The sequence below is a fragment of the Salvelinus fontinalis genome, unplaced genomic scaffold (assembly GCF_029448725.1).
Source record: "Salvelinus fontinalis isolate EN_2023a unplaced genomic scaffold, ASM2944872v1 scaffold_0474, whole genome shotgun sequence".
In the NCBI taxonomy this organism is placed as follows: Eukaryota; Metazoa; Chordata; class Actinopteri; order Salmoniformes; family Salmonidae; genus Salvelinus; species Salvelinus fontinalis.
Window position 1 is genome coordinate 97,049 of NW_026600683.1, and position 19,742 is coordinate 116,790.

General features: G+C 47.4%; 1 protein-coding gene across 3 annotated transcripts in view; it reads right to left on the reverse strand.

Moving 5' to 3' along the window:
* LOC129846192 (axin-1-like) overlaps window positions 1-18,269 on the reverse strand; it is a 78,184-nt gene extending 59,915 nt beyond the window's left edge. For 2 of the 3 annotated variants that reach the window (XR_008758215.1, XM_055914168.1), the window contains exon 1: window positions 18,064-18,269. The gene's annotated coding sequence lies outside the window, so the exon portion shown is untranslated. Of the gene's footprint in view, window positions 1-622; window positions 778-18,063 lie in introns of those variants that run through there. The other variant, XM_055914172.1, reaches the window with a different exon arrangement.
* Window positions 18,270-19,742: the final 1,473 nt, after the last annotated feature.

Sequence of the window (19,742 nt, forward strand, 5' to 3'; positions counted from 1 at the left end):
AAGAAAATTAGCCATTGATATAGGTGGGCTGTTTCCTGTCAGTTAGATATGACTTTACCCAATGCTACCTCCTTAAAACCACAACCAAACTCTATATAAATCTGCTGTAGTCCAGACCAGAGTCATATCTCTCTCTGTGTAAACTCTATATAACTCTGTGTAGTCCAGACCAGAGTCATATCTCTGTCTGTGTAAAGTCTATATAACTCTGCTGTAGACCAGACCAGAGTCATATCTCTGTCTGTGTAAACTCTATATAACTCTGCTGTAGTCCAGACCAGAGTCATATCTCTGTCTGTGTAAACTCTATATAACTCTGCTGTAGGTCTCTGTTTGTTGGTGTTGTTTACCCTCCAGGTCTCTGTCTGTTGGTGTTGTTTACCCTCCAGGTCTCTGTCTGTTGGTGTTGTTTATCCTCCAGGTCTCTGTCTGTTGGTGTTGTTTACCCTCCAGGTCTCTGTCTGTCTGTTGGTGTTGTTTATCCTCCAGGTCTCTGTCTGTCTGTAGGTGTTGTTTACCCTCCAGGTCTCTGTCTGTTGGTGTTGTTTACCCTCCAGGTCTCTGTCTGTCTGTTGGTGTTGTTTATCCTCCAGGTCTCTGTCTGTCTGTAGGTGTTGTTTACCCTCCAGGTCTCTGTCTGTCTGTAGGTGTTGTTTATCCTCCAGGTCTCTGTCTGTAGGTGTTGTTTACCCTCCAGGTCTCTGTCTGTCTGTTGGTGTTGTTTACCCTCCAGGTCTCTGTCTGTCTGTAGGTGTTGTTTATCCTCCAGGTCTCTGTCTGTCTGTAGGTGTTGTTTACCCTCCAGTTCTCTGTCTGTTGGTGTTGTTTACCCTCCAGGTCTCTGTCTGTTGGTGTTGTTTACCCTCCAGGTCTCTGTCTGTCTGTTGGTGTTGTTTACCCTCCAGGTCTCTGTCTGTTGGTGTTGTTTACCCTCCAGGTCTCTGTCTGTTGGTGTTGTTTACCCTCCAGGTCTCTGTCTGTCTGTAGGTGTTGTTTACCCTCCAGGTCTCTGTCTGTTGGTGTTGTTTACCCTCCAGGTCTCTGTCTGTCTGTAGGTGTTGTTTACCCTCCAGGTCTCTGTCTGTTGGTGTTGTTTACCCTCCAGGTCTCTGTCTGTTGGTGTTGTTTACCCTCCAGGTCTCTGTCTGTCTGATGGTGTTGTTTACCCTCCAGGTCTCTGTCTGTCTGTAGGTGTTGTTTACCCTCCAGGTCTCTGTCTGTTGGTGTTGTTTACCCTCCAGGTCTCTGTCTGTTGGTGTTGTTTACCCTCCAGGTCTCTGTCTGTCTGTTGGTGTTGTTTACCCTCCAGGTCTCTGTCTGTCTGTCGGTGTTGTTTACCCTCCAGGTCTCTGTCTGTTGGTGTTGTTTACCGTCCAGGTCTCTGTCTGTTGGTGTTGTTTACCCTCCAGGTCTCTGTCTGTTGGTGTTGTTTACCCTCCAGGTCTCTGTCTGTAGGTGTTGTTTACCCTCCAGGTCTCTGTCTGTTGGTGTTGTTTACCCTCCAGGTCTCTGTCTGTCTGTTGGTGTTGTTTACCCTCCAGGTCTCTGTCTGTCTGTTGGTGTTGTTTACCCTCCAGTTCTCTGTCTGTCTGTTGGTGTTGTTTACCCTCCAGGTCTCTGTCTGTTGGTGTTGTTTATCCTCCAGGTCTCTGTCTGTTGGTGTTGTTTACCCTCCAGGTCTCTGTCTGTTGGTGTTGTTTATCCTCCAGGTCTCTGTCTTTCTGTTGGTGTTGTTTATCCTCCAGGTCTCTGTCTGTAGGTGTTGTTTACCCTCCAGGTCTCTGTCTGTCTGTAGGTGTTGTTTACCCTCCAGGTCTCTGTCTGTTGGTGTTGTTTACCCTACAGGTCTCTGTCTGTTGGTGTTGTTTATCCTCCAGGTCTCTGTCTGTTGGTGTTGTTTACCCTCCAGGTCTCTGTCTGTCTGTTGGTGTTGTTTATCCTCCAGGTCTCTGTCTTTCTGTTGGTGTTGTTTATCCTCCAGGTCTCTGTCTCTAGGTGTTGTTTATCCTCCAGGTCTCTGTCTGTCTGTAGGTGTTGTTTACCCTCCAGGTCTCTGTCTGTAGGTGTTGTTTACCCTCCAGGTCTCTGTCTGTTGGTGTTGTTTACCCTCCAGGTCTCTGTCTGTCGTTGTTGTTTATCCTCCAGGTCTCTGTCTGTTGGTGTTGTTTACCCTCCAGGTCTCTGTCTGTTGGTGTTGTTTACCCTCCAGGTCTCTGTCTGTCTGTTGGTGTTGTTTACCCTCCAGGTCTCTGTCTGTCTGTCGATGTTGTTTATCCTCCAGTTCTCTGTCTGTTGGTGTTGTTTATCCTCCAGGTCTCTGTCTATAGGTGTTGTTTATCCTCCAGGTCTCTGTCTGTTGGTGTTGTTTACCCTCCAGGTCTCTGTCTGTTGGTGTTGTTTATCCTCCAGGTCTCTGTCTGTTGGTGTTGTTTATCCTCCAGGTCTCTGTCTGTTGGTGTTGTTTATCCTCCAGGTCTCTGTCTGTTGGTGTTGTTTACCATCCAGGTCTCTGTCTGTTGGTGTTGTTTATCCTCCAGGTCTCTGTCTGTCGGTGTTGTTTATCCTCCAGGTCTCTGTCTGTTGGTGTTGTTTATCCTCCAGGTCTCTGTCTGTCTGTTTGTGTTGTTTACCCTCCAGGTCTCTGTCTGTCTGTCGATGTTGTTTATCCTCCAGTTCTCTGTCTGTTGGTGTTGTTTATCCTCCAGGTCTCTGTCTGTAGGTGTTGTTTACCCTCCAGGTCTCTGTCTGTTGGTGTTGTTTACCCTCCAGGTCTCTGTTGGTGTTGTTTACCCTCCAGGTCTCTGTCTGTCTGTTGGTGTTGTTTACCCTCCAGGTCTCTGTCTGTCTGTTGGTGTTGTTTACCCTCCAGGTCTCTGTCTTTCTGTAGGTGTTGTTTACCCTCCAGGTCTCTGTCTGTTGGTGTTGTTTACCCTCCAGGTCTCTGTCTGTTGGTGTTGTTTACCCTCCAGGTCTCTGTCTGTTGGTGTTGTTTACCCTCCAGGTCTCTGTCTGTCGGTGTTTATCCTCCAGGTCTCTGTCTTTCTGTTGGTGTTGTTTACCCTCCAGGTCTCTGTCTGTTGGTGTTGTTTACCCTCCAGGTCTCTGTCTGTTGGTGTTGTTTACCCTCCAGGTCTCTGTCTGTAGGTGTTGTTTACCCTCCAGGTCTCTGTCTGTTGGTGTTGTTTACCCTCCAGGTCTCTGTCTGTAGGTGTTGTTTACCCTCCAGGTCTCTGTCTGTAGGTGTTGTTTACCCTCCAGGTCTCTGTCTGTTGGTGTTGTTTACCCTCCAGGTCTCTGTCTGTAGGTGTTGTTTACCCTCCAGGTCTCTGTCTGTCTGTAGGTGTTGTTTATCCTCCAGGTCTCTGTCTGTAGGTGTTGTTTACCCTCCAGGTCTCTGTCTGTCTGTAGGTGTTGTTTACCCTCCAGGTCTCTGTCTGTCTGTTGGTGTTGTTTATCCTCCAGGTCTCTGTCTGTTGGTGTTGTTTACCCTCCAGGTCTCTGTCTGTCTGTTGGTGTTGTTTACCCTCCAGGTCTCTGTCTGTCTGTTGGTGTTGTTTATCCTCCAGGTCTCTGTCTGTAGGTGTTGTTTACCCTCCAGGTCTCTGTCTGTCTGTTGGTGTTGTTTACCCTCCAGGTCTCTGTCTGTCTGTTGGTGTTGTTTATCCTCCAGGTCTCTGTCTGTCTGTTGGTGTTGTTTACCCTCCAGGTCTCTGTCTGTTGGTGTTGTTTACCCTCCAGGTCTCTGTCTGTTGTTGTTTATCCTCCAGGTCTCTGTCTGTCTGTAGGTGTTGTTTATCCTCCAGGTCTCTGTCTGTAGGTGTTGTTTACCCTCCAGGTCTCTGTCTGTCTGTAGGTGTTGTTTACCCTCCAGGTCTCTGTCTGTCTGTTGGTGTTGTTTATCCTCCAGGTCTCTGTCTGTTGGTGTTGTTTACCCTCCAGGTCTCTGTCTGTCTGTTGGTGTTGTTTACCCTCCAGGTCTCTGTCTGTTGGTGTTGTTTACCCTCCAGGTCTCTGTCTGTCGGTGTTTATCCTCCAGGTCTCTGTCTGTCTGTAGGTGTTGTTTATCCTCCAGGTCTCTCTCTGTCTGTTGGTGTTGTTTACCCTCCAGGTCTCTGTCTGTAGGTGTTGTTTACCCTCCAGGTCTCTGTCTGTTGGTGTTGTTTACCCTCCAGGTCTCTGTCTGTTGGTGTTGTTTACCATCCAGGTCTCTGTCTGTTGGTGTTGTTTATCCTCCAGGTCTCTGTCTGTCGGTGTTGTTTATCCTCCAGGTCTCTGTCTGTTGGTGTTGTTTATCCTCCAGGTCTCTGTCTGTCTGTTGGTGTTGTTTACCCTCCAGGTCTCTGTCTGTCTGTCGATGTTGTTTATCCTCCAGTTCTCTGTCTGTTGGTGTTGTTTATCCTCCAGGTCTCTGTCTGTCTGTAGGTGTTGTTTACCCTCCAGGTCTCTGTCTGTCTGTAGGTGTTGTTTATCCTCCAGGTCTCTGTCTGTTGGTGTTGTTTATCCTCCAAGTCTCTGTCTGTTGGTGTTGTTTACCCTCCAGGTCTCTGTCTGTTGGTGTTGTTTATCCTCCAGGTCTCTGTCTGTAGGTGTTGTTTATCCTCCAAGTCTCTGTCTGTAGGTGTTGTTTATCCTCCAGGTCTCTGTCTGTTGGTGTTGTTTACCCTCCAGGTCTCTGTCTGTTGGTGTTGTTTATCCTCCAGGTCTCTGTCTGTCTGTTGGTGTTGTTTACCATCCAGGTCTCTGTCTGTCTGTAGGTGTTGTTTACCCTCCAGGTCTCTGTCTGTCTGTTGGTGTTGTTTATCCTCCAGGTCTCTGTCTGTTGGTGTTGTTTACCCTCCAGGTCTCTGTCTGTCTGTTGGTGTTGTTTACCCTCCAGGTCTCTGTCTGTCTGTTGGTGTTGTTTATCCTCCAGGTCTCTGTCTGTTGGTGTTGTTTATCCTCCAGGTCTCTGTCTGTAGGTGTTGTTTACCCTCCAGGTCTCTGTCTGTCGGTGTTGTTTATCCTCCAGGTCTCTGTCTGTAGGTGTTGTTTACCCTCCAGGTCTCTGTCTGTCTGTTGGTGTTGTTTACAGTCCAGGTCTCTGTCTGTTGGTGTTGTTTATCCTCCAGGTCTCTGTCTGTCTGTAGGTGTTGTTTACCCTCCAGGTCTCTGTCTGTTGGTGTTGTTTACCCTCCAGGTCTCTGTCGGTGTTGTTTACCCTCCAGGTCTCTGTCTGTCGGTGCTTATCCTCCAGGTCTCTGTCTGTCGGTGTTGTTTATCCTCCAGGTCTCTGTCTGTTGTTGTTGTTTATCCTCCAGGTCTCTGTCTGTCTGTTGGTGTTGTTTACCCTCCAGGTCTCTGTCTGTTGGTGTTGTTTACCCTCCAGGTCTCTGTCTTTCTGTTGGTGTTGTTTATCCTCCAGGTCTCTGTCTGTCTGTTGGTGTTGTTTACCCTCCAGGTCTCTGTCTGTTGGTGTTGTTTATCCTCCAGGTCTCTGTCTGTCTGTTGGTGTTGTTTACCCTCCAGGTCTCTGTCTGTAGGTGTTGTTTACCCTCCAGGTCTCTGTCTGTTGGTGTTGTTTACCCTCCGGGTCTCTGTCTGTAGGTGTTGTTTACCCTCCAGGTCTCTGTCTGTCTGTAGGTGTTGTTTATCCTCCAGGTCTCTGTCTGTAGGTGTTGTTTACCCTCCAGGTCTCTGTCTGTCTGTAGGTGTTGTTTACCCTCCAGGTCTCTGTCTGTCTGTTGGTGTTGTTTATCCTCCAGGTCTCTGTCTGTTGGTGTTGTTTACCCTCCAGGTCTCTGTCTGTCTGTTGGTGTTGTTTACCCTCCAGGTCTCTGTCTGTAGGTGTTGTTTACCCTCCAGGTCTCTGTCTGTTGGTGTTGTTTACCCTACAGGTCTCTGTCTGTTGGTGTTGTTTACCCTCCAGGTCTCTGTCTGTAGGTGTTGTTTACCCTCCAGGTCTCTGTCTGTTGGTGTTGTTTACCCTACAGGTCTCTGTCTGTTGGTGTTGTTTATCCTCCAGGTCTCTGTCTGTCTGTTGGTGTTGTTTACCCTCCGGGTCTCTGTCTGTAGGTGTTGTTTACCCTCCAGGTCTCTGTCTGTTGGTGTTGTTTACCCTCCGGGTCTCTGTCTGTAGGTGTTGTTTACCCTCCAGGTCTCTGTCTGTTGGTGTTGTTTACCCTCCGGGTCTCTGTCTGTAGGTGTTGTTTACCCTACAGGTCTCTGTCTGTTGGTGTTGTTTACCCTCCAGGTCTCTGTCTGTTGGTGTTGTTTACCCTCCAGGTCTCTGTCTGTCGGTGTTGTTTATCCTCCAGGTCTCTGTCTGTAGGTGTTGTTTACCCTCCAGGTCTCTGTCTGTTGGTGTTGTTTACCCTCCAGGTCTCTGTCTGTTGGTGTTGTTTACCCTCCAGGTCTCTGTCTGTCGGTGTTGTTTACCCTCCAGGTCTCTGTCTGTTGGTGTTGTTTACCCTCCAGGTCTCTGTCTGTTGGTGTTGTTTACCCTCCGGGTCTCTGTCTGTAGGTGTTGTTTACCCTCCAGGTCTCTGTCTGTCTGTTGGTGTTGTTTACCCTCCAGGTCTCTGTCTGTCTGTTGGTGTTGTTTATCCTCCAGGTCTCTGTCTGTTGGTGTTGTTTACCCTCCAGGTCTCTGTCTGTCGGTGTTGTTTACCCTCCAGGTCTCTGTCTGTCTGTAGGTGTTGTTTACCCTCCAGGTCTCTGTCTGTCTGTTGGTGTTGTTTATCCTCCAGGTCTCTGTCTGTTGGTGTTGTTTACCCTCCAGGTCTCTGTCTGTCGGTGTTTATCCTCCAGGTCTCTGTCTGTCTGTAGGTGTTGTTTATCCTCCAGGTCTCTCTCTGTCTGTTGGTGTTGTTTACCCTCCAGGTCTCTGTCTGTAGGTGTTGTTTACCCTCCAGGTCTCTGTCTGTTGGTGTTGTTTACCCTACAGGTCTCTGTCTGTTGGTGTTGTTTACCCTCCAGGTCTCTGTCTGTCGGTGTTGTTTATCCTCCAGGTCTCTGTCTGTAGGTGTTGTTTACCCTCCAGGTCTCTGTCTGTTGGTGTTGTTTACCCTCCAGGTCTCTGTCTGTCGGTGTTTATCCTCCAGGTCTCTGTCTGTAGGTGTTGTTTACCCTCCAGGTCTCTGTCTGTCTGTAGGTGTTGTTTATCCTCCAGGTCTCTCTCTGTCTGTTGGTGTTGTTTCCCCTTTAGGTCTCTGTCTGTAGGTGTTGTTTACCCTCCAGGTCTCTGTCTGTTGGTGTTGTTTACCCTCCAGGTCTCTGTCTGTAGGTGTTGTTTACCCTCCAGGTCTCTGTCTGTCTGTAGGTGTTGTTTATCCTCCAGGTCTCTGTCTGTAGGTGTTGTTTACCCTCCAGGTCTCTGTCTGTCTGTAGGTGTTGTTTACCCTCCAGGTCTCTGTCTGTCTGTTGGTGTTGTTTACCCTCCAGGTCTCTGTCTGTCGGTGTTGTTTACCCTCCAGGTCTCTGTCTGTCTGTTGGTGTTGTTTATCCTCCAGGTCTCTGTCTGTCTGTTGGTGTTGTTTACCCTCCAGGTCTCTGTCTGTAGGTGTTGTTTACCCTCCAGGTCTCTGTCTGTCGGTGTTGTTTACCCTCCAGGTCTCTGTTGGTGTTGTTTATCCTCCAGGTCTCTGTCTGTCTGTTGGTGTTGTTTATCCTCCAGGTCTCTGTCTGTTGGTGTTGTTTACCCTCCAGGTCTCTGTCTGTCTGTTGGTGTTGTTTACCCTCCTGGTCTCTGTCTGTCGGTGTTTATCCTCCAGGTCTCTGTCTGTCTGTAGGTGTTGTTTATCCTCCAGGTCTCTCTCTGTCTGTTGGTGTTGTTTCCCCTTTAGGTCTCTGTCTGTAGGTGTTGTTTACCCTCCAGGTCTCTGTCTGTTGGTGTTGTTTACCCTCCAGGTCTCTGTCTGTAGGTGTTGTTTACCCTCCAGGTCTCTGTCTGTCTGTAGGTGTTGTTTATCCTCCAGGTCTCTGTCTGTCTGTTGGTGTTGTTTACCCTCCAGGTCTCTGTCTGTCGGTGTTGTTTACCCTCCAGGTCTCTGTCTGTTGGTGTTGTTTACCCTCCAGGTCTCTGTCTGTCTGTAGGTGTTGTTTACCCTCCAGGTCTCTGTCTGTTGGTGTTGTTTACCCTCCAGGTCTCTGTCTGTTGGTGTTGTTTACCCTCCAGGTCTCTGTCTGTAGGTGTTGTTTACCCTCCAGGTCTCTGTCTGTCTGTCGGTGTTGTTTATCCTCCAGGTCTCTGTCTGTAGGTGTTGTTTACCCTCCAGGTCTCTGTCTGTCTGTAGGTGTTGTTTATCCTCCAGGTCTCTGTCTGTTGGTGTTGTTTACCCTCCAGGTCTCTGTCTGTAGGTGTTGTTTACACTCCAGGTCTCTGTCTGTTTGTGTTGTTTATCCTCCAGGTCTCTGTCCTCCTCTCAGGGTAGGAGGCTACATGGCTGGCATGTCAAACATATCATCATCTTTACAGATTTGACATATCGCTATGCGTACACAGTACACAGTACACACACACAAAACACAGTACACGCACACAGAACACATCCACACACACAGTACACAGACACACACAGTACACACACACACTCACACGCACACATTACACGCACACACACAGTACACACACACACAGTGCACACACACACTCACACGCACACATTACACGCACACACACAGTACACACACACACACAGTACAGACACACACAGTCCACACGTACACACACACACATTCAGTACACATGTACACACAGTACACACACACACACACACAGTACACACATACACACGCACATACGCACACACGCACAGTACACACAGTACATACAGTACACACAGTACACACATTGACACACACACCCCCAGTCCCCAGGGTGGAGCCAGTAGAGTATCAGGATAGAGAGAGTAGATGATCAGTCTGACCTTTATCATATCTACTGGGGCATGTTGCTACTTATTAATCACTAATGACCCTGCTGGGGCTGGGACTGGGAGTGTGTGTGTGTGTGTGTGTGTGTGTGTGTGTGTGTGTGTGTGTGTGTGTGTGTGTGTGTGTGTGTGTGTGTGTGTGTGTGTGCGTGTGTGCGTGTGTGCGTGTGTGCGTGTGTGCGTGTGTGCGTGTGTGCGTTTGTGTGTGTGTGCGTGCGTGCGTGCGTGTGTGTGTGTGTGCGTTTGTGCGTGTGTGCGTGTGTGCGTGTGTGCGTTTGTGTGTGTGTGCATGCGTGCGTACGTGCGTGTGTGTGTGTGTTTGTGTGTGTGTGCGTGCGTGCGTGCGTGCGTGTGTGTCCTAAGGGAACTTTGGTTGAGCCCTCAGCTGAACAAAAGGTCACCTCACTGGGGAGGCAAAGACACAACTGCCCCTCCCCCCTCCCTCCCCTGCTCCTTAAGGATGTGAATGTGTGTGTGTGTTTAATCCACTTGCTGCCCCCTCAACCCTCCCACCACCTCCTCTGCTCTGCATGTAACCTCACCCACCCACACACACCCACACACTCTCTCGCTCTGCCATTGTCTTGTGTAATCTCTCCGGTGTAATAATGTCTGTGGCTGGGAGTTGTTTTAGAGCTGCTGCGCGTGATCAGGTGGACGACATGATGGTGATTACCTAAAGCAATAAAATACATTCTACAACACACCTGCTGAGCTCAAGGAACGGGTCGACCACACACACACCTGCTGAGCTCAAGGAATGGGTCGACCACACACACACCTGCTGAGCTCAAGGAATGGGTCGACCACACACACACCTGCTGAGCTCAAGGAATGGGTCGACCACACACACACCTGCTGAGCTCAAGGAACGGGTCGACCACACACACACCTGCTGAGGTCAAGGAACGGGTCGACCACACACACACCTGCTGAGCTCAAGGAACGGGTCGACCACACACACACCTGCTGAGCTCAAGGAACGGGTCGACCACACACACACCTGCTGAGGTCAAGGAACGGGTCGACCACACACACACCTGCTGAGCTCAAGGAACGGGTCGACCACACACACACCTGCTGAGCTCAAGGAACGGGTCGACCACACACACACCTGCTGAGCTCAAGGAACGGGTCGACCACACACACACCTGCTGAGCTCAAGGAACGGGTCGACCACACACACACCTGCTGAGCTCAAGGAACGAGTCGACCACACACACACCTGCTGAGCTCAAGGAACGGGTCGACCACACACACACGGGCACACACCCACGGGCACACACACACGGGCACACACCCACGGGCACACACACACACTATAATTATCAAGACAGATAACAATCACAATATAGACCCACATATCCCAGACTGTCTGGCGCTACGTGTGTGTGTGTGTGTGTGTGTGTGTGTGTGTGTGTGTGTGTGTGTGTGTGTGTGTGTGTGTGTGTGTGTGTGTGTGTGTGTGTGTGTGTGTGTGTGTGTGTGTGTGTGTGTGTGTGTGTGTGTGTGTATGATTGTATAAACTGACTCAAGGACAGTTCCGTTGTCATAAAGACTGGCTCGGTAACCGTGGCGACTTCGGGATACGTGACGTGACCCATGGATTGCGATTGCCGTGAGAGATGATGCTGAACAATCTATGATGTCATTGTCTCCTCCTTACGATCAAAAGCCTTGACTAGTGTCCAGTATGACTATTGAGATACACCCTTTATATCTGTGGGTTCTAGACTAGGGTCCAGTCATATTAATGAGATACACCCTTTATATCTGTGGGTTCTAGACTAGGGTCCAGTCATATTAATGAGATACACCCTTTATATCTGTGGGTCCTAGACTAGTGTCCAGTATGACTATTGAGATACACCCTTTATATCTGTGGGTACTAGACTAGGGTCCAGTCAGACTATTGAAATACACCCTTTATATCTGTGGGTCCTAGACTAGTGTCCAGTCAAGACTATTGAAATCCACCCTTTATCTCTGTGGGTCCTAGACTAGGGTCCAGTAAGACTATTGAGATACACCCTTTATATCTGTGGGTCCTAGACTAGTGTCCAGCCAGACTATTGAAATACACCCTTTATATCTGTGGATCCTAGACTAGGGTCCAGTCAAGACTATTGAAATACACCCTTTATCTCTGTGGGTCCTAGACTAGTAAAACTATTGACAAAACAATGTTTAGCTAGCCAGGAAAGGGCTATTCTTAGCCCTTTCCATATTAATATATTTACCCTTAGAAATAAGGTTAATGAATTCAATAACTTGCTAATATCGGATAACATTCATATACTGGCCATCTGAAACTGACTTAGATAATTATGTTGATGATACAGCAGTAGCAACACAGGGATACAAAGTAACATCTACAGAGAAGACAGGAATGCCTGTGGCGGAGGTGTAGTTGTTAATATTCAGAGAGACAACAGCTACTACTTCCTGTTAAGCTTAAAGAGCGTCTCATGTCCAAATACTGTTGAAGAAATACGGCTACAGGTTCACCTGTCTCGACTAAACTCTTCTTTTGGGGTGCTGCTATAGGCCAAGTGTCAACAGTCAGTGTGTGGATAATATGTGTGCAATGCTTGATATAGTGTGTGTGATGTTAACAGAGAGGTCTATTTTCTGGGTGACCTGAACAGTGACTGGTTAGCAGCTAGCTGTTCTCTCTAGAGGAATCTTCTAACTGTGACTAATGCCTGTAATGTAACCCAGATTATCACTCAGCCAACTAGAGTGTGTACCAATAGTGTTGGATCTGTGACATCCACTTGTATTGGTCATATAGTCACTAATGCTGAAGAGCTTTTCTCCAAACTAATCTAAGTTCCCATTGGCTGTAGTGACCATAACATTTAGTCAATAACAAGTAAAGGTTGGGCCTAAAGTAAATCCATCAGAGATCATATGATGTGTTTTCTCAGGACTCTGTTGTTGAACATGGAAACATGTACATGTTGGTCTGATGTGTTTGAGGAAGTGAATCCAGATGCAACACTGGAAATATTTGTAAAATTATTAATGCCAATTGTTAATACCTTAACTGTTAGAACCCTGTTGGAACCCTGTTGGAACCCTGTGAGAACTGTTAGCACCCTGTCAGAACCCTGTCAGAACCCTGTTAGAACCCTGTTAGAACTGTTAGAACCCTGTTTACACCCTGTGAGAACTGTTAAAACCCTGTTATAACCCTGCTAGAACTGTTAGAACCCTGTTAGAACCCTGTTAGAACCCTGATAGAACTGTTAGAACCATGTTAGAAAACTGTTAGCTTGATGAGGAATTGAAACATTTTATGGTTCAAAGACATGATGCCTTGTCCTTAACCTGTCTAGCCCCGGGGTTCCGCTAGCGGAACTCCTCCCACATTCCACTGAAAAGGCAGAGCGCGAAATTCAAAAGATATTTTTGAGAAATATTTAACTTTCACACATTAACAAGTCCAATACAGCAAATGAAAGATAAACATCTTGTGAATCCAGTCAACATGTCCGATTTTTTAAATGTTTTACAGCGAAAACACCACGTATATTTATGTTAGCTCACCACCAAATACAAAAAAGCACAGACATTTTTCACAGCACAGGTAGCATGCACAAAACCAACCAAACTAACCAAGAACCAACCAAACTAAACAAGAAACAACTTCATCAGATGACAGTCTTATAACGTGTTACACAATAAATCTGTTTTGTTCAAAAAATGTGCATATTTGAGCTATAAATCAGTTTTACATTGCAGCTACCATCACAGCTACCATCACAAATAGCACCAAAGCAGCCAGAGTAATTATAGAGACCAACGTGAAATACCTAAATACTCATCATAAAACATTTCTGAAAAATGCATGGTGTACAGCAAATGAAAGACAAGCATCTTGTGAATCCAGCCAATATTTCCGATTTTTTAAGTGTTTTACAGCGAAAACACAATATAGCATTATATTAGCTTACTACAATAGCCTACCACACAACCGCATTCATTCATTCATTCAAGGCACGTTAGCAATAGCGATAGGCACGTTAGCGATAGCGAATAAACCAGCAAAAGATATCAATTTTTTCACTAACCTTCTCAAAATTCATCAGATGACAGTCCTATAACATCATATTACACAATACATATATGGTTTGTTCAAAAATGTGCATATTTAGAGCTGATATCCGTGGTTATACATTCTGAAAACTTAGCATCTTTTTCCCAGAATGTCCGGATATTTTTCTGACACTCACCTATTCTGACCAAATAACTATTCATAAACGTTACTAAAAAATACATGTTGTATAGGAAATGATAGATACACTAGTTCTTAATGCAATCGCCGTGTTAGAATTCTAAAAATAACTTCATTACGACATGCAGCTTACGTTATGGCGAGAGAGCGCCCAAAATCTGGGCGCAAACTAATAGTACACATGTTCGACAGATATATGAAATAACATCATAAATGGGTCCTACTTTTGTTGAGCTCCCATCAGAATGTTGTACAAGGGGTCCTTTGTCGGGAACAATCGTTGTTTGGTTTTAGAATGGCATTTTTCCCTCTCGAATGAGCAAGCAAAACTAGCCAAGTGGCGCTAAGCTCTTCTTCGTCACCAAACGCAAAGAACGCAACACGTCTAAACTCCCGAAAAAATGTCAATAATCTAATAAAACTATATTGAAAAAACTAACTTTACGATGATATCTTCACATTTATCAAATAAAATCAAAGCCGGAGATATAAGACGTCTATAACGATTGCTTTTCAGAAGCCAATACTGGTGACCTTTATGCGCTTCCTGAACAAACTAATTCTGGGGTCATGTCATTCCAAGCTGTCTCTTTTGACCATAGAAAGAGATTGAGACCCCATTTCACCTCTCACAGCCTATTGACATCTAGTGGAAGGTGTATGAAGTGCATGTATAGTCATAAATCTCAAGCAAAATGATAGGGAGGGCCTGGAACAGAGCCTCGATTTGAGATTTTTCACTTTCTGACAGGAAGTTTGCTGCAAAATTAGTTCTGTTTTACTCAGATATAATTCATAAGGTTTTAGAAACTTGAGAGTGTTTTCTATCCAATAGTAATAATAATATGCATATTGTACAAGCAAGAATAGAGTACGAGGCCGTTTAAATAGGGCACGATTTTTCCCCAAAGTGTAAAAAGCACCCTCTATCCTCAACAGGTTTTAACAAAGCAGCACGCCTTGCCCTTAACAAAGCAGCATGCCTTGCCCTTAACAAAGCAGCACGCCTTGCCCTTAACAAAGCAGCACGCATCTAGTTATGATAAATATTACTGTGGAGAAAATTCCAAATTGTCAGCATAATCAAATCACATTCAGCTCACACACCCATACATACCCCACAAGATATGCCACCAGGGTTCTCTTCAGACACCCATACATACCCCACAAGACATGCCACCAGGAATCTCTTCAGACACCCATACATACCACACAAGAAAAGCCACCAGGGGTCTCTTCAGACACCCATACATACCCCACAAGACATGCCACCAGGGGTCTCTTCAGACACCGATACATATCCCACAATACATGCCACCAGGGGTCTCTTCACACACCCATACATACCCCACAAGACATGCCACCAGGGGTCTCTTCACACACCCATACATAACCCACAAGACATGCCACCAGGGGTCTCTTCAGACACCCATACATACCCCACAAGACATGCCACCAGGGGTCTCTTCAGACACCCATACATAGCCCACAAGACATGCCACCAGGGGTCTCTTCACACACCTATACATACCCCACAAGACATGCCATCAGGGGTCTCTTCCCAAGTCCAAAACGGGGATGGCGAGGGGACACACACACAGACACACCCATCATTTTTTGTTGTTGTTGTGTTGTATATCGTTGTATTTTAATTTTGTGGGACTGTCCTTGTCTATCAGCGTATCAGTGTTTTGTCACTCGTCATGTTTTTTGGACCCCATGAAGAGTAGCTGATGCTTCTGCAGAAGCTAATGGGGGGTCCCAATTAACAAAGAGATACATCCTTTGTCTGTGCGTCCTAGACTAGGGACCAGTAAGACTATTGAGATACACCCTTTGTCTGTGTGTCCTAGGCGAGTGTCTAGTCAAGAGTATTGAGATACACCCTTTGTCTGTGTGTCCTAGGCGAGTGTCTAGTCAAGAGTATTGAGATACACCCTTTGTCTGTGTGTCCTAGGCGAGTGTCTAGTCAAGAGTATTGAGATACACCCTTTGTCTGTGTGTCCTAGGCGAGTGTCTAGTCAAGAGTATTGAGATACACCCTTTGTCTGTGTGTCCTGGTCTAGGGGTCCTTTGTTGCAGCTGCCATGGCGGATTTAAGCGTCCGCACGGGCCTGACTGAAACAGGCTTACCTCCTCTCACACAAAGAGCCATTTAAATGCTGAAAGGACGAGTGAAATCTTCATTATATACCTCCCGGAGAAAGAGAGAGGAACCTCGGGGCTCAGAGGACATATGGCCTGCGTCCCAAATGGCACACTATTCCCAATACACTGAGTGGACAAAACATTAGGAACACCTGCTCTTTCCATGACATAGACTGACCAGGTGAAAGCTATGATCCGTTATTGATGTCGCCTGTTAAATCCACTTCAGTCAGTGTAGATGAAGGGGAGGAGACGGGTTAAAGAAGGATTTTTTAAGACGAGACCTGGATTGTGTACGTGTGCCATTGAATGGATAGGACAAAAGATTTAAGTGCCTTTGAACGGGGTACCGGTTTGAGTGTGTCAAGAACTGCCACGCTGCTGGGTTATTCACGCTCAAGAATGTATCAAGAATGGTCCTCCACCCGAAGGACATCCAGCCAACTTGATGGAACTATAGGAAGCATTGGAGTCAACATGGGCCCGCATCGCTGTGGAAATGCTTTCGACACCTTGTAGAGTCCATGCTCAGATGACTTGAGGCTGTTCTGGGGGCAAAGGGGGCTGTGCAAAATATTAGGAAGTTGTGCAAAATATTAGGAAGTTGTTCCTAATGTTTTGTACACTCAGTGTGTAGCGCACGATTTTTGACCAGAGCCAATAGGGTAGTAGTGCACTACGTAGGGAATAAGGCACAATTTGGGACGCAGCCATGGAGGACGACTGTTTGGAGAGGGTTGGGTCATAGCTAAACAGCCATGGAGGACGGCTGTTTGGAGAGGGTTGGGTCGTAGCTAAACAGCTATGGAGGACGACTGTTTGGAGAGGGTTGGGTCATAGCTAAACAGCCATGGAGGACGGCTGTTTGGAAAGGGTTGGGTCATAGCTAAACAGCCATGGAGGACGGCTGTTTGGAGAGGGTTGGTCCGTAGCTAAACAGCCATGGAGGACGGCTGTTTGGAGAGGGTTGGGTCGTAGCTAAACAGCCATGGAGGATGGCTGTTTGGAGAGGGTTGGGTCGTAGCTAAACAGCCATGGAGGAAGGCTGTTTGGAAAGGGTTGGTCCGTAGCTAAACAGCTATGGAGGATGGCTGTTTGGAGAGGGTTGGGTCATAGTTAAACAGCCATGGAGGACGGCTGTTTGGAGAGGGTTGGTTAGTAGCTAAACAGCCATGGAGGAAGGCTGTTTGGAGAGGGTTGGTCCGTAGCTAAACAGCCATGGAGGACGGCTGTTTGGAGAGGGTTGGGTCATAGCTAAACAGCTATGGAGGACGACTGTTTGGAGAGGGTTGGGTCATAGCTAAACAGCCATGGAGGAAGGCTGTTTGGAGAGGGTTGGTCCGTAGCTAAACAGCTATGGAGGACGACTGTTTGGAGAGGGTTGGGTCATAGCTAAACAGCTATGGAGGACGGCTGTTTGGAGAGGGTTGGGTCGTAGCTAAACAGCTATGGAGGACGACTGTTTGGAGAGGGTTGGGTCATAGCTAAAAAGCCATGGAGGACGGCCGTTTGGAGAGGGTTGGTTCGTAGCTAAACAGCCCACAATATGTGTTAAGAGTCACGAAGCATCAAACTAATCAGACGAGCACGTTGGTTGTTGGTTTATTGTCTTGAGATAGTAGAATAGTAGCTTTCATCCGTATTCCGTGGGTTCTATAGTTGCTATCATCCGTATTCCGTGGGTTCTATAGCACACAGACAACAGCTAATGAGAGAAAGGCTGAGATCTGTCTCTTCTCAGAGCTCCACACAGGCTCATTACCGAGTAATAACCAGAAAAAGAAAAAAACGGAAAGAAAAAAAGCCTAGTCACCACAAGGTCTGAGCGGTGTATAAACCCATTCATTCATCCCCTGTTCTTTTTCAGCCCGGCTTGGGCCCTTAAAGAGGACTGTCAGCATGTCTGCCATGGCTTCCTACTGATGTGTATTGAGACAGTGTGAATATAGAGAGACCAAAATGGCCTCCTCCTCCTCCTCCTGCAAGGCTGGATTAGCTACACTGGATTAAAAGATTTACCTCCTGCTGCTTATTCAAATATTGTTTCACGTATTGTCATCAACACTCATAGAGACTCTACCTACTGCCCAGTAGAGAAAACAAGAACCCTACATTAAACCTAGTTTAGACATGGGAAAGATTTCCCCTCTATAACAGTCTACAAAGGAGTTGAATTTGATTGGGGAATGAGAATGTGGAATCGGAACGTTGTGGGTTAGTAAAACAATGGTGGAAAGTTCTGAGGCATTCCGCAGCCAACGAAGAGCGGATGGGGTGGAAGGAGATGGAGGCTAGAGATGAATGGACGGAAGGATGGGATGAAAGGGGGTGGAGGGTAGAAATGGAGCAGGATGGAGCAGGACGGAGCAGGACGGAGCAGGACGGAGCAGGATGGGGAGATAAAACCCCAGCAAGGAGAAGATGTAAATAAATGCGTCAGGGAAAGCGTGTGGTGATCTTTGCTACGAGGTCTTTTTCCTGGAGACTCTCCCAGCAGTCAAACCAATTGATGTGGTTCCTTTGATGTCGATAAAGGGCTTCTGCAGGGACATAAGGACCAGGATGAAAGGAGCGAAAGAAAGAGAAGAAAAAAATAACTGTTATTAGATTAGAAGACGAGCACGACAACAAACGGGTCGGACGATCTCCCCGCGCCGCCGCCGCGGGGAGATGTTACGGCACAACGGGCTTTGTTGTTTGGAGGATCCGTTGGCGTACGGGAGGTGGGAGGGCGGTGGCAGTAATACGGTAAATGGTGATTCTTACCGTGGCGATGATGTGGCGGGGGTCGGTGGTGGTCGTGTCGGGGTGTCAGGCCGGTCGTCGTCCCGTTGTAGCGGACACGGTTCTGGTACTCCGCAGGACGATCTGCTAATCTGGACTCCCATTGGCGTCCCGCAGTGGAATCTGTCGCCATCTTTGTGTCGTTGTCTTGGTTATCAGCCCTTCTCTTTCTCTCTCCTCCTCTCTTTCTCATCCCACCCCTCCCTCCCTCCCTCTCTTGTTTCCGTGTTGTGATGTCATCACGCTGCAGCGATATGGAGGAGCAACGAAGGCCTTCTCCATTCTGCAGGGGGGCCCCGCCACCAACACACACACCAGACAGACCCTCAGTAGAAAGGACGTCAGACTGACAGAAGACCCCCTGCTGGGCTTGCCCTGTGTTTGATGTTGTATTTAACAGCTTCATTCATATCTCTCTCTCTCTCTTACTCACTCTCGCCCCCTCTCTCTTTCACCCCCCCCCTCTCTCCTCTCTCTCTCTCTCTCTCTCTCTCTCTCTCGCCCCCTCTCTCTTTCACCCCCCCTCCTCTCTCCTCTCTCTCTTACTCTCTCTCTCGCCCCCTCTCTCTTTCATCCCCCCTCCCTCTCTCCTCTCTCTCGCCCCCCTCTCTTTCACCCCCCCTCCCTCTCTCTCTCTCTCTCTCCTCTCTCTCTCTCTCTCTCTCTCTCTCTTTCTCTCTCGCCCCCTCTCTCTTTCACCCCCCCTCTCTCCTCTCTTTCACCCCCCTCTCCTTTCTCCTCTCTCTCTCTCTCTCTCTCTCTCACCCCCTCTCTCTTTCACCCCTACTCCCTCTCTCCTCTCTCTCTCTCTATGTTCAATACCTTCTCAAATCCTGTTAATGCTGCATGGTGCAGTGTGTATTCGTGTGTGTGTGTGTGTGTGTGTGTGTGTGTGTGTGTGTGTGTGTGTGTGTGTGTGTGTGTGTGTGTGTGTGTGTGTGTGTGTGTGTGTGTGTGTGTGTGTGTGTGTGTGTGTGTGTGTGTGTGTTGGAGAGCCCTTCTGTCTAGATCATCAACCAGCTGCTTCTCTTTGAAGTCTTCATATATAATCACTATTCATGTTCCTCCTTTCAACATTTGTTTCTCCCTTTTGAGTTGTGTTGACATGCTATCTGTGTGTGTGTGGTGTATATGTGTGTGTGTGTGTGTGTGTGGTGTGTGGTGTGTGGTGTGTGTGTGTGTGGTGTGTGTGTGTGTGTGTGTGTGTGTGTGTGTGTGTGTGTGTGTGTGTGTGTGTGTGTGTGTGGTGTGTGTGGTGTGTGTGGTGTGTGGTGTGTGTGTGTGTGTGTGTGTGTGTGTGTGTGTGTGTGTGTGTGTGTTTAATCTATATAGTTTGATAAATCTCAATACTCTCAATACTTCATACTCTGAAGCAGACATGGGGCATATCTCAATACTCTGAAGCAGACATGATAGGGGCATATCTCAATACTCTGAATCAGACATGATGGGACATATCTCAATACTCTGATTCAGACATGTGGCATATCTCAATACTCTGAATCAGACATGATGGGGCATATCTCAATACTCTGAAGCAGACATGGGGCATATCTCAATACTCTGAATCAGACATGATGGGGCATATCTCAATACTCTGAAACAGACATGGGGCATATCTCAATACTCTGAATCAGACATGATGGGGCATATCTCAATAC